An 11,904-nucleotide genomic window follows, 5' to 3' on the forward strand; every position below is an offset into this window, starting at 1 on the left:
GTTATTCCTAGAATTCCCCTCTATTAATAACAACCAAACAACCAGAGTCAATATGCAAAAATGCTCACCAATGAATGGGACAATGTTTCTTACCTTGGTTTAAGGACTGTTCAATTTCTTGCCTCATTAATGTATAGTGTGGTATGAGCTTCTTTCCGTTGATATTCACCAACCTGATGCTTGAGGGTAATCCATTCAGATATTATCCATTCTGTGCCTAGGAATCTTGCCAAGCCCTTTCTCTTTTGATAACATTGAGGGAGAGCCATTCCTGCCCCCATCCCCATGATTAACTACCCTTGAAAATAGCTCTCTAAGTCTGAGATGCCTGTGCTACGTTTCCCAGAGCCCCTTGAACCCAGGTATAACCACATCAGAACCAAGGCTGAGGGGCAGAAGTGATGTGTGCCTGCCTTCATTTTGGAACTGCTTTCACGTTTCTAATCTGCAGAAGATATGACAGCCTGGAATCTGGAACGATTCAAACTCCAAAATTATCCCAACTAGGACAGTGTGGTGTTGGATAAAGACTCAACACAGTGAAAAATGGTCTTCTGTTTGGTAAGGCTCTCTTACTGATAGCAGCTGTCAGCAATCCCTTAATCAATTCCTCCCACAGAGAACTGGAGAAATTAACAATGGATAAGAGTGGAGCTAGTGTGGAAGGGTGCTTGGAAGGAGCTGGTGGTGATGAAGTACACTTAGGACAACTTATGGATCTCCTATAATGCTCAGAAGATTTCATTAGGTACCAAAAAATAGAAACAGAAGAAGGTAGCAGACAACCCTTCCCAAGGCTGTTGGCTGCCTTCTACTATTTGAAAATGCTTCCTGCCTTAGTACTCTCATCTGACCTTGAGCCAAAGTTAGGAAGACTCATCTTCAAAGATGGGGCAACTGGAGTCATTTAAAAGAGTTGGAACAAAATAACATATTGCTGGATTCTTTTATTTCTCTTAAATATATGTGTGTGTACCACATTTTATTATAGCTGTGCTATATTATATTACATATATATATAATAAAATTAAAAGGTCTATATTGTGTGTGCCCTCTGGTCAGTTATAATATATTATATACATAATATTATATATAATATATATGTCATCAATACAGTATATATATATCAATATTGATATATATTGATCATATATATATACATATATATATATACACACACATGTGTGTGTGTGGTATGTTCATATGTGTATGCTTGAAATGTGATGTGCATACATATATGCCTGTGTGTACATATATGTAGGGGACAGAGGTTGACATCAGAAGTCTATCTTCTTTAATTGCTTTCTACATCAGCACCATCATCATTTATCATTGTTATTTATTTTGAGATAGGGTCATTTACTGAAGCTGGAGCTTACCTATATGTCTAGACTGGCTGACCATGAACTTTGGGAATCCTCTTGCCTTTGCCTCCTCAGAGCTGGGATTATAGCCAGGTGCCACAATACCCAGATTGTTTTTTAAACCTGAGTTCTGAGTATCCAAATTCAAGTTTTCATGTCTACATGGTTAGCATTTTACTGATGGGACAATCTCTCCAGCTCCATTTTTTCCTTTCATAAACCTTGAATATCATGAATCATCTATAACTTCAATGCTTAGTTTCTTTGAAGTGAAATCAAAGCCTGAGATTTCCAAAGCATTTAGTATGCGGACTCTACGTAGGTAGTTTTATTTTTCCAATTCTTTTCAAATTTCATTTTTTCTTAGTGTGTGTGTATGAATGTGTGTGTGTGTGTGTGTGTGTGAGAGAGAGAGAGAGAGAGAGAGAGAGAGAGAGAGAGAGAATGAGAGAGCACAACTTGCTTCTTTTTCCCTTCCATTATGTGGGCCACAGGGATCGAATTCAGGTTGCCAGTCTTGGTTGCAAGCTCCATTACTTGGTGAGCCATCTTACCCACACTAATTTATGTTCTTTTACCATAGGTATTTGGAAATCAAAACGATCCTTAAGGTTTATTGTCTTCGTGGTGACTTTCCTAGGTATTCAACTTAGTTTCCACAGAAATGAAATAATTTTACATTCATATTTTATTAGTTTAGATAAAACTTAATAAAATTATACCATTTCAATAATTGACAAACTGGATTTTTTGAACAAATTAAACTGATATTAGATGAAAGGAAAAGTGTAGACATGTTAACTTCCTGTTCAGTAGCATGGTCTTTGTGTTACTATAGTAACAGTGACTAAAAGTTGATTAGCCCCTGCTAGATAGCCTATAAGACACCCTTCCGTGGGCAGTACTGTACTCTGGTATGTCTTATTCTTGTTGAATGGATTCTAAGCATGATTTCAACCCTCATATTAAATTATGAGTCCCTAAGTTGAAAATCTTATGCAGAGTCTGATGCAGATGGATATTCTTAAATAGTGGCACAATCTCTTGTATTGGTAAAATTTAAATATGAGATTGAGACAAAAAAATATTAAGGGACTACCCCAAATTTCTGAGCTGACGAGCAGGAGAAGCAGGACCAAAATCTTTGCTATCCGATCCACAGCCGACCCACCATGTGTCTAATTAAGTCTTGTCATTACCTGTTCTCTGCCTTTTGCCTGGATTTAGTGCATATGACAGGTTTTGTATTTGTCATAGGACAAGGTTCTCTCCAGCCTCATTAAGCATCCGTACACTAGGCTGAGCTTGGCATAGAGATGCACTGTGGGAGGCTGCAGCAGGGAGATTTCCATGAGTTGTATGTGTGGCTACTCCTGAGTTTCTATCCTTATGGTTTGTTTATCCTAGGTAACTGTCCGATGCCACAGTGCTTACCCATTCTCCAAATTCTTTCCTCTGCACTTTTTCTTGTACACCCTTTATTTCAGGATTATCTGTTAATCTGTCCCATTGAGTTTTGTTTAGTTATTTATTTTTCTTTCATTTTTGTGTGCATGTGTGTGGTATTTATATGTGTGTCTGTGTGTGTGTGCGTGTGTGTGTATTTTCACATGTGTGGGTCCATCTGCGTAGGTGTAGGAGCATGTGTGTGTGAATGGGAGGCCCAAGGTTGATGTCAAGAATCATCCTCTATCTCTCGCTCTCAGAGAGGCAGGGTGTCTTAATCAAATTCAGAGCTAGTTTATATGACTAGCTTTATTAGTCAGCTTAATCTGGGGAGTCTAATATCTAAGGCTGAAATTTCAGGCAGATGCCTACCCCACATGTGTGTGGGTTTGAGGAGATCTGAACTCTGGTCCTCAAGCTTGTGCTGCAAGCACTTTGGCTACTAAGGTATCTCCCCAGCCTCCTATTGAATCAGATGCCCAGGCTTTTACAAGAACTGCTTGCCCATCAGGGACACTCCTCATCTTTTCTGTACCACTCCGAACCTCTGCACGATTATTTCCTCCTACCTGGACATAAATAAACTGCCTTGAGAGGTTGATGGTAACTTACTCTTCTGAGAGAAACAAGTTTGGGTAGGGTGGGGAGAGAGAGAGAGAGAGAGAGAGAGAGAGAGAGAGAGAGAGAGAGAGAGAGAGAGAGTTAGTTTTGATTCCCATTCATTTTCAAATTCCCAGTTCCATGGATCCATTTGTCTGTCTGCCTGCCTGTCTGTCCATCATTAATGGGGCAAATAGGGGTTAAGTGCTACTTGGGGGCACGGGTCTGGTTTAGTTGTCAGCACTGTAGTTAGATCATGGAGAAAGCTATCGTTAGGGCCACAGCTTTGACTCCAGGACAGAGAGCCATCAAAAGAACACTGTTTGGTTCAGACTTAACAGGCATGCTTGACATACTGTGAGGGGTAAGTTCATGGAACAGCAGAAGGCAGCAAGGCTCTTTAGGGTCCTCACTGCTCTCCTGATAGGAGCCAATGGCAGTTTAAACAAAGGTGGTGGCAGTGGATGTGTAGGAAAATACTGGGCTTGTGTCTTTTGAGATGGGTTTGCTGGTGGATTTGAACTACTTGCGAATGAGAGAGAATGATGAGTCTATCCAAGCAATTGGGTGAGTAGAATTTCCTGAGATGGCAATGACTGTGGGGAGATGCAGTTTCTGTATGAAAACTGGGAATTTTACTTTGTTCATGGGAGGCTGGAGCTGCCAGCTTGACACCTCAGTGAAATGATGACAAAGCAATTGATACACAAGATTAATGAGGATAGAGTTTCCTTAGTTCTTCTCTCATCTCAGACCCTACATGTGACCCAGAAAGCCTGCCTAAAATCCAGTGGTGACATCTCCCTCACAGTAAATCAGACTCCTTCCCCTGACCTGAAGGTCCTGTGTGGTCTGATCTTCTTTGGCTTCTAGTCTTGCTTCCTATGGGTCTCCTCCATTCTCAGTTCTGGCTAACCCTGGCCCTTGGCTAACCTGGTTCAATTCTTTGCAGGGACAGGTTCTTCTCCCTGCCTCCATTTCCCTAAGGCATCAGGAAAACATACTCTTGCCTCCTTGGAACTATTCTAGCATTACAGTCTGGACATTTAAAAACCACAGTTCTGTTCCACATGAGAGTGGCCTAGTCAGACACCAATGGGAGGAGAGGACCTTGGTCTTGTGAAGGTTCTATGTTCCAGTATAGGGGAATGTCAGGGCCAGGAATGGGAGTGGGTGGGTTGGGGAGCAGGAGGAGGAGTGGGGGATAGGGAGATTTTCAGAGGGGAAACTAGGAAAGGGAATAACATTTGAAATATAAATAAAGAAAATATCTAATAAATCTGTAAGTATGGGGAAAAAGACAAAAAAAATCACAGTTGTATTCAAAATTACTATTTTGCTAATTTCCATTCTTCCCTCCAGTCTCTTCTCTTCCTTCTGGTCTCATTCTCCTCAAACTGAATGTATACCTGATTCATGCTATTTACTCTCTGTTTCTTTTGCCATAACAGCAACTCTAAGAAGGCAGAGAACTTTGTCCTCAGGGCTTGCCATATATTAATTCCCTTGACTTCGTTGACTGACGGAGTGCATTGGGCTCTTCCTGTAGTCGACGCTTGTGAGATACTTCAGTGTATTCATGGAAAACCCCTTTTAACGCAACTTAAATGGAGTAGGTTTCCACTGCTTACTTGGGACAAGGTCATGCTCCAGGTGCCTTCGTTTTCTTTTGGGTACCCATGATACCTGGGATCCTGGCATCCTTTGCATCAGCATTATTTTGTCCTGTGTCTGCTTCTCTGAGAAGACTGGAAACACACCAGGGCTGAGTAGAATTTATTTACATGCCTACCACAGTGCATAAGTCATTAGCATGAACAGCAGTCATTTGCAGAATGAAATGATTTTAAGCTAAATTAATTTCCCTCTCATTATAAAGGTGAGACAAATTGTAAGAGCAAAACTCACTTGTGTCTTAGGAAAGCTTTGCGTTGCAGACGGGAAATCTAATTTACTCTTAAAGGCAACTGCCTCAGAGGATAAGTGTTTAGCTATATGTGACATATTTAACTAAACTTCGGCCAAAGGAGGGGAGCAAGCATTTGCTTGTACATATTAGGAACCACTCAAAAGACTTTATGTATATGATTTCATTGAATTTTTATACCAACCTTTAAGTGCGGACATGACCATGTCCATTCTGCACACAAGGGAACCAGGTGTCATGGAGGGGACCAAGAAATGCAAATTAATCAAGATTCTAAGGCTAGTGGAGGCAAAGCCAGAATAGAGTCAAGCAGCCTGGCTCCCTGACATGCCTTCTAGGTGAACAGAAGCCTATCCTTAAACAGCCTTCCAAGGAATCGGTGTAAATGGTAAGATGAACAGAGAACAAGAATGGGGAGAGCCTCCATCCTTTGCATTGTTTCCTTTACATAAAACTAAAAAAAAAAAAAAAAAAAAAAAAAAAACCAGGCTTGTCACCTGAAGTGGAAATGGGCAAGCAGGTTGGGCTATGATTCAAAGCTAATGCTTGAACTAGTTAGACACAGGTTCAGTCACTTTTTATAGGTCAGTTCTGGGCCTAATCTGCTACTCTGTCACCCTCCATGCATCGTTTCCTGGATAGCAACTGACTCATTCTTTCTTAGTCCTTTGTTTCTACACCCGGAGCATGGCCTGAGTGGCATGGACATTAGGATATGTCTAATCTTTGTGGGGTCCAGTCTGGCACCTCTCCTGGTTGGATTCTGAAATTGCTATCTTGACTCTTCCTCTGCAAGCTCTCCAGATCACACATGACATCACGATCAAGGTGGGTCTTCCTTGAACACCACCAGCACATGCATTCTCAGATATCTTCTAGGTACCCTTGGTCTCCTCATGCTTCTGTGAACCTCTACAGAGGAGAAAGAAGAGGCATTCACTTTGGTTCCTGCCCTTAAGCAGTTACATATTTATTAGAGAAATGATATTGTCTATGGGAAGCAGTGACAGGAAAGGCAACTGTGTGTAATGAACTACCAAATTGCATAGCAATGTTGTAAAGCATGGGAGGTCAGAAATGGTATAAATCAGTGTCTCAAAAAAACAAAACAAAACAAAACAACAAAAAGCCAAAAAAAAAAAAAACCCCACCAAATGTCACAGTGAGGGGATACAAATGTCACCCTAGTTTAGAGAACAGAAGCTATGCTAGGATAGAGGATTGTGATGGGAAGTCACAGGAGAAAGGATACCAAGAGGAATGGAGCAACAGTGACAAAGAAAACAGACAGAAACTCCACCCAGGAGGACATGGGCCAAACCTATTCTGCATCGAGCTCAGGGGCTGAACATGAATTCTACTTGCAGCTCAAATATGGTCATTAGCTAAATGAGTACCTGATCTCCTCAGAGTGACTTCTTAAGCCATTCCAGAAATGCTGACAGAGAGCGGTTTTCAGAAGAGGATGGAGAGATGCCCGTGGGCACGAAAGTTACTGAGGTGTGAAGAGCCGTGTATCAGAGGCATCTGATGAATGATTTTTTTTTCTGGGAAAGCAATGCAAAGTCCTATTACTGGTCTCACTGACTCCTTGTGTCTATTTGGGCAGGTTTTAATGGGTCAACAGAACTTCCTAGAGAGCTTCTGCTGCCACCAGGCATGGACCAATTTCAGGGAATGTAAGGATCCTGATGGCTTCTGTATTTTCTGGTTCCATCTATGAACTTGCAGCTGCTCTGAAAGATGGACAGTGGTAACTTTCTTTCCAAAACATTTTTGCACCTTTTCTTTTTAAATTTATTTTTTATATTCTGTATTCCATTCCCCATGCCCATCCACCCACTGTCTGCTCCACATCCCATACCTCCTCCCCAACCCATCTGACCGCTAAACTCCCTGGGGCCTCCAGGCTCTTGATAGTTAGGAACATCATCACTGACTGAACACAGACCCAGCAGTCCTCTACTGTATGTGTGTTGGGGGCCTCACATCAGCTGGTGTATGCTGTCTGTTTGGTGGTGCAGTGTCTGAGAGATCTCTGGGGTCCAGATTAATTGAGACTGCTGGTCCTCCTACAGGATCACCCTTCTCCTCAGCTTCTTTCATCCTTCCCTAATTCAACAACAGGGGTCAGCTGCTTCTGTCCACTGGTTGGGTGCAAATATCTGTATCTGACTCTTTCATCTGCTTGTTGGGTGTTTTGGAGGGCAGTCATGATAGATCCCTTTTTGTGAGCTCAGTAATAGTGTCAGGCCTTGGGACCTTCCCAAGAGCTGGATCCCACTTTGGGTCTCTCACTGGACCTTTTTTTCCTCAGGCTCCTCTCCATTTCCATCCCTGTAATTCTTTCAGAGAGAAACAATTATGGGTCAGAGGTGTGACTGTGGGATGGCAACCCCATCCCTCACTTGATGTCCTGTCTTCAGAATAGGTGGGCTCTATAAGTTCTCTCTCTCTACTGTTGGGCATTTCATCTAAGGTCTCTTCCTTTGAGTCCTGGGAGTCTCTCACCTCCCAGGTCTCTGGTTTTTGCACCTTTTCTTAATGAATTGATTTCATAGGATAATGTCACACTTGCTTACAACTCTTGGTAGAGGCTGAGAGTAATGCTGGAAGTTGGGAGAAATGAGTTCCTGGCTCTTCCATGCAACAGCTAGGTGACCTGAAGCAAGTGGCTTATAACCTCTCTGGGCCTCAAACAGTTCAGGTGAGATCGTTGCACATATCCATTTCCATCCAAGTGTCTTATGAGTCTAAGAAGACAACTTGTAAGAGAAAACACTCAAAGGTGTGATCAGGTAGGCTAGAAGTTAGAATTTCAAGCTCCTAAAACCATCCAGTAGAAAAAAGACAGCATTTTCGACAAATGGTGCTGGCCCAACTGGTTGTTATCATGTAGAAGAATGTGAATTGATCCATTCCTATTTCCTTGTACTAAGGTCAAATCTAGGTGGATCAAGTAGCTCCACATAAAACCAGAGACACTGAAACTTATAGAGGAGAAAGAAGGGAAAAGCCTCGAAGATATGGGTACAGGGGAAAAATTCCTGAATAGAACAGCAATGGCTTGTCCTGTAAGATCGAGAATCGATAAATGGGACCTCATAAAGTTGCAAAGCTTCTGCAAGGCAAAAGACACTGTCAATAAGACAAAAAGACCACCAGCAGATTGGGAAAGGATCTTTACCTATCCTAAATCAGATAGGGGACTAATATCCAATATATATATATGAAGAACTCAAGAAGGTAGACTCCAGAAAATCAAATAACCCCATTAAAAAACGGGGCTCAGAGCTGAACAAAGAATTCTCACCTGAGGAATACCGAATGGCTGAGAAACACCTGAAAAAATGTTCAACATCCTTAATCATCAGGGAAATGCAAATCAAAACAACCCTGAGATGCTACCTCACACCAGTCAGAATGGCTAAGATCAAAAATTCAGGTGACAGCAGATGCTGGCGAGGATGTGGAGAAAGAGGAACACTCCTCCATTGTTGGTGGGATTGCAGGCTTGTACAACCACTCTGGAAATCAGTCTGGCGGTTCCTCAGAAAATTGGACATAGTACTACTGGAGGATCCCGCAATACCTCTCCTGGGCATATATCCAGAAGATGTTCCAACCGGTAAGAAGGACACATGCTCCACTATGTTAGTAGCAGCCTTATTTATAATAGCCAGAAGCTGGAAAGAACCCAGATGCCCCTCAACAGAGGAATGGATACAGAAAATGTGGTACATTTACACAATGGAGTACTACTCAGCTATTAAAAAGAATGAATTTATGAAATTCCTAGCCAAATGGATGGACCTGGAGGGCATCATCCTGAGTGAGGTAACCCAATCACAAAGGAACTCACACAATATGTACTCACTGATAAGTGGATATTAGCCCAGAAACTTAGGATACCCAAGATATAAGATACAATGTGCTAAATGCATGAAACTCAAGAAGAACGAAGACCAAAGTGTGGACACTTTGCCCCTTCTCAGAATTGGGAACAAAACATCCATGGAAGGAGTTACAGAGACAAAGTTTGAAGCTGTGACGAAAGGATGAACCATCTAGAGACTGCCGCACCCGGGGATCCATCCCGTAATCAGCTTCCAAACACTGACACCATTGCATACACTAGCAAGATTTTGCTGAAAGGACCCAGATGTAGTTGTCTCTTGTGAGACTATGCCGGGGCCTAGCAAACACAGAAGTGGTTGCTCACATTCAGCTATTGAATGGATCACAGGGCCCCCAATGGAGGAGTTAGAGAAAGTATCCAAGGAGCTAAAGGGATCTGCAATCCTATAGGTGGAACAACAATATGAACTAACCAGTCCCCCCTGGAGCTCGTGTCTCTAGCTGCATATGAATCAGAAAATGGCCTAGTCAGCCATCATTGGAAAGAGAGGCCCATTAGTCATGCAAACTTTATAAGCCTCAGTACAGGGGAACGCCAGGGCCAAGAAGTGGGAGTGAGTGGGTAGGGGAGTGTGTGTGGGAGTTTTGGGATAGCATTGGAAATGTAAATGAAATAAATACCCAATTAAAAAAAAAGAATTTCAATCTCCAAACCTCAATAGTTGTGCAGCTCTGGGAAAGTTAGTCAATGGCCCCGAATCTCAATATATATACATACACACACACACACACACACACACACACACACACACACACACACACATATGGAAATAAGAGTACCTATAATGAAATGAAGTGACTGGAAACACGCCAAATACCGTACATTTGCAGCACACTGGCTGCTTTACTTTCTTTCCCTTTACCTCTGGTGTCCAAAAAACCCCAACCAACCATGCAAAGCAAGTCTCTTCTTTTTCCCTCTTCTTCTATCTAATGCCATTTACTAAACATCTCTGGAAGTCCAGGTCCAGAGGAAGGCACTGGCTTTGCTTGGCTGAACGTGGATTTTTAGGGATGCTTAGTTCCAGAAATCTCTGGGATGCTCTGTGAAGAGGTTATTATTTTGGCTAAGGCACCCCCCCTCTGTGTATGTGTGTGTGTGTGTATGTCTCTGTCTCTGTGTATGTGTGTGTGTGTGTATGTGTGTGAGAGAGAGAAAGAGAGAGAGAGACAGACAGACAGAAGACAGACAGAAGACATACATACATACATACATACATACATACATACATATATACATACATACATACATACTTAAGGCAGACAGACAGACAGACAGACAGACAGATAGATGGGACGACTTAGAAACACTATTTATTTCCTTTGAGACAAGGTCTCTCGCTAGCCTGGAGCTCACCAGTTAGGCCAGGTTTACTGTCCAGAAAACCTCAACGATGCCTCTGTCTCTGGCCTCTATGCTAGGATTATGGGCATTAGCCACACTCCTGGCTTTTCCACGTGGATACTGGAGATCAAATCCAGGTCCCTGTGCTTGCACAGCAAACACTTTACCCCTCCCCCCCCAACCCTCCCCTTAGCTCCAAGATATAATACCCTTAATACCCAACTAACTTGTGTGTGTTCCCCAGGGGCTTTGGAGGCTACAGTATCTTAAATACCTTCCAAGCCTGGTAAATTTGAGAGCTACACAGCTAATGCAGACAACAGCATCCATGGAACTCTTATCTCATTTGGAAAATACCCATTGTTCCCAGAAGGGTAATTCAGGGGTTCAAAGCTCTGTCTCTCCTCTGGGCTTCACAGCTCTGTCTCTGTCTGACCCTGTCTACCAGGTATAGCCTTGACCTCCTAGAAAGGTGAACTGATGGATGTTTGTCCCTACCAGAAGTTGACAGGCATCACAACAAACTTGTAACCCTACCCGGGCTGAGCCACAGAACCGGAGCCACAGGCTGAGCCAGCCGTTTCCCTTGGATCTGACATCTGAGCCACTGGCAGTCACTAGCTCACCTCTGAGGGACAGTGACCTATGGGGCTACCTGAACTAAGCCTGGGAGTCTTTGCTTTTCTCTGGAGGCAGCCTGGACCATCTGCCCTCCCTAGGGTCGTGTGCTGGGAACTGTTCCTTTTCCCAGTTTAACTTCAGCCACAGTGATTTCTGCGGGGATGGACAGGCCTTGTTTTCAGGGAGAAGGATTAAGCATAAGGGTTACAGGTTTTGTTTCCTTGCTGAAATAATACTTTACGATCTTCATTGATGCAAAAGAGTTGAATGACAGGGTCAAGCAATCATGTTGAATGAAACCACTGATCGGCCTTCACTTATTTTAATCATTTCTTGTCTGCAGATGTGGGCACTGCAAGTATATACTCTCTGAGGCATGTGAGTGTCTGCATGCATGTTTGTTGACTTTGGAGGTCAATGTCAAGTGTATGCTTTTATTGCTTTCCAACTTATATTTTATGACAGGATCTCTTGAAGAAGCTGGAGTGCACTTATTTTGCTAGACTGACAGATCAGCAAGCCCTAGGCATCTTCCTTCCCAGCTCCAGGATTATAGGTCCATGCCATTGAGCCTGTCTTTCATGTGGCTGCTGGGACTCAAACTTGGCTCTGCGTGCTTTTATAGTGAACACATTCCTGACCTCACCATCTCTTTAGCTCTGTTTGTTGTCTTAAACTGCAAA

Source organism: Mus musculus, chromosome 7 (assembly GCF_000001635.26).
Source record: "Mus musculus strain C57BL/6J chromosome 7, GRCm38.p6 C57BL/6J".
Classification (NCBI taxonomy): Eukaryota; Metazoa; Chordata; class Mammalia; order Rodentia; family Muridae; genus Mus; species Mus musculus.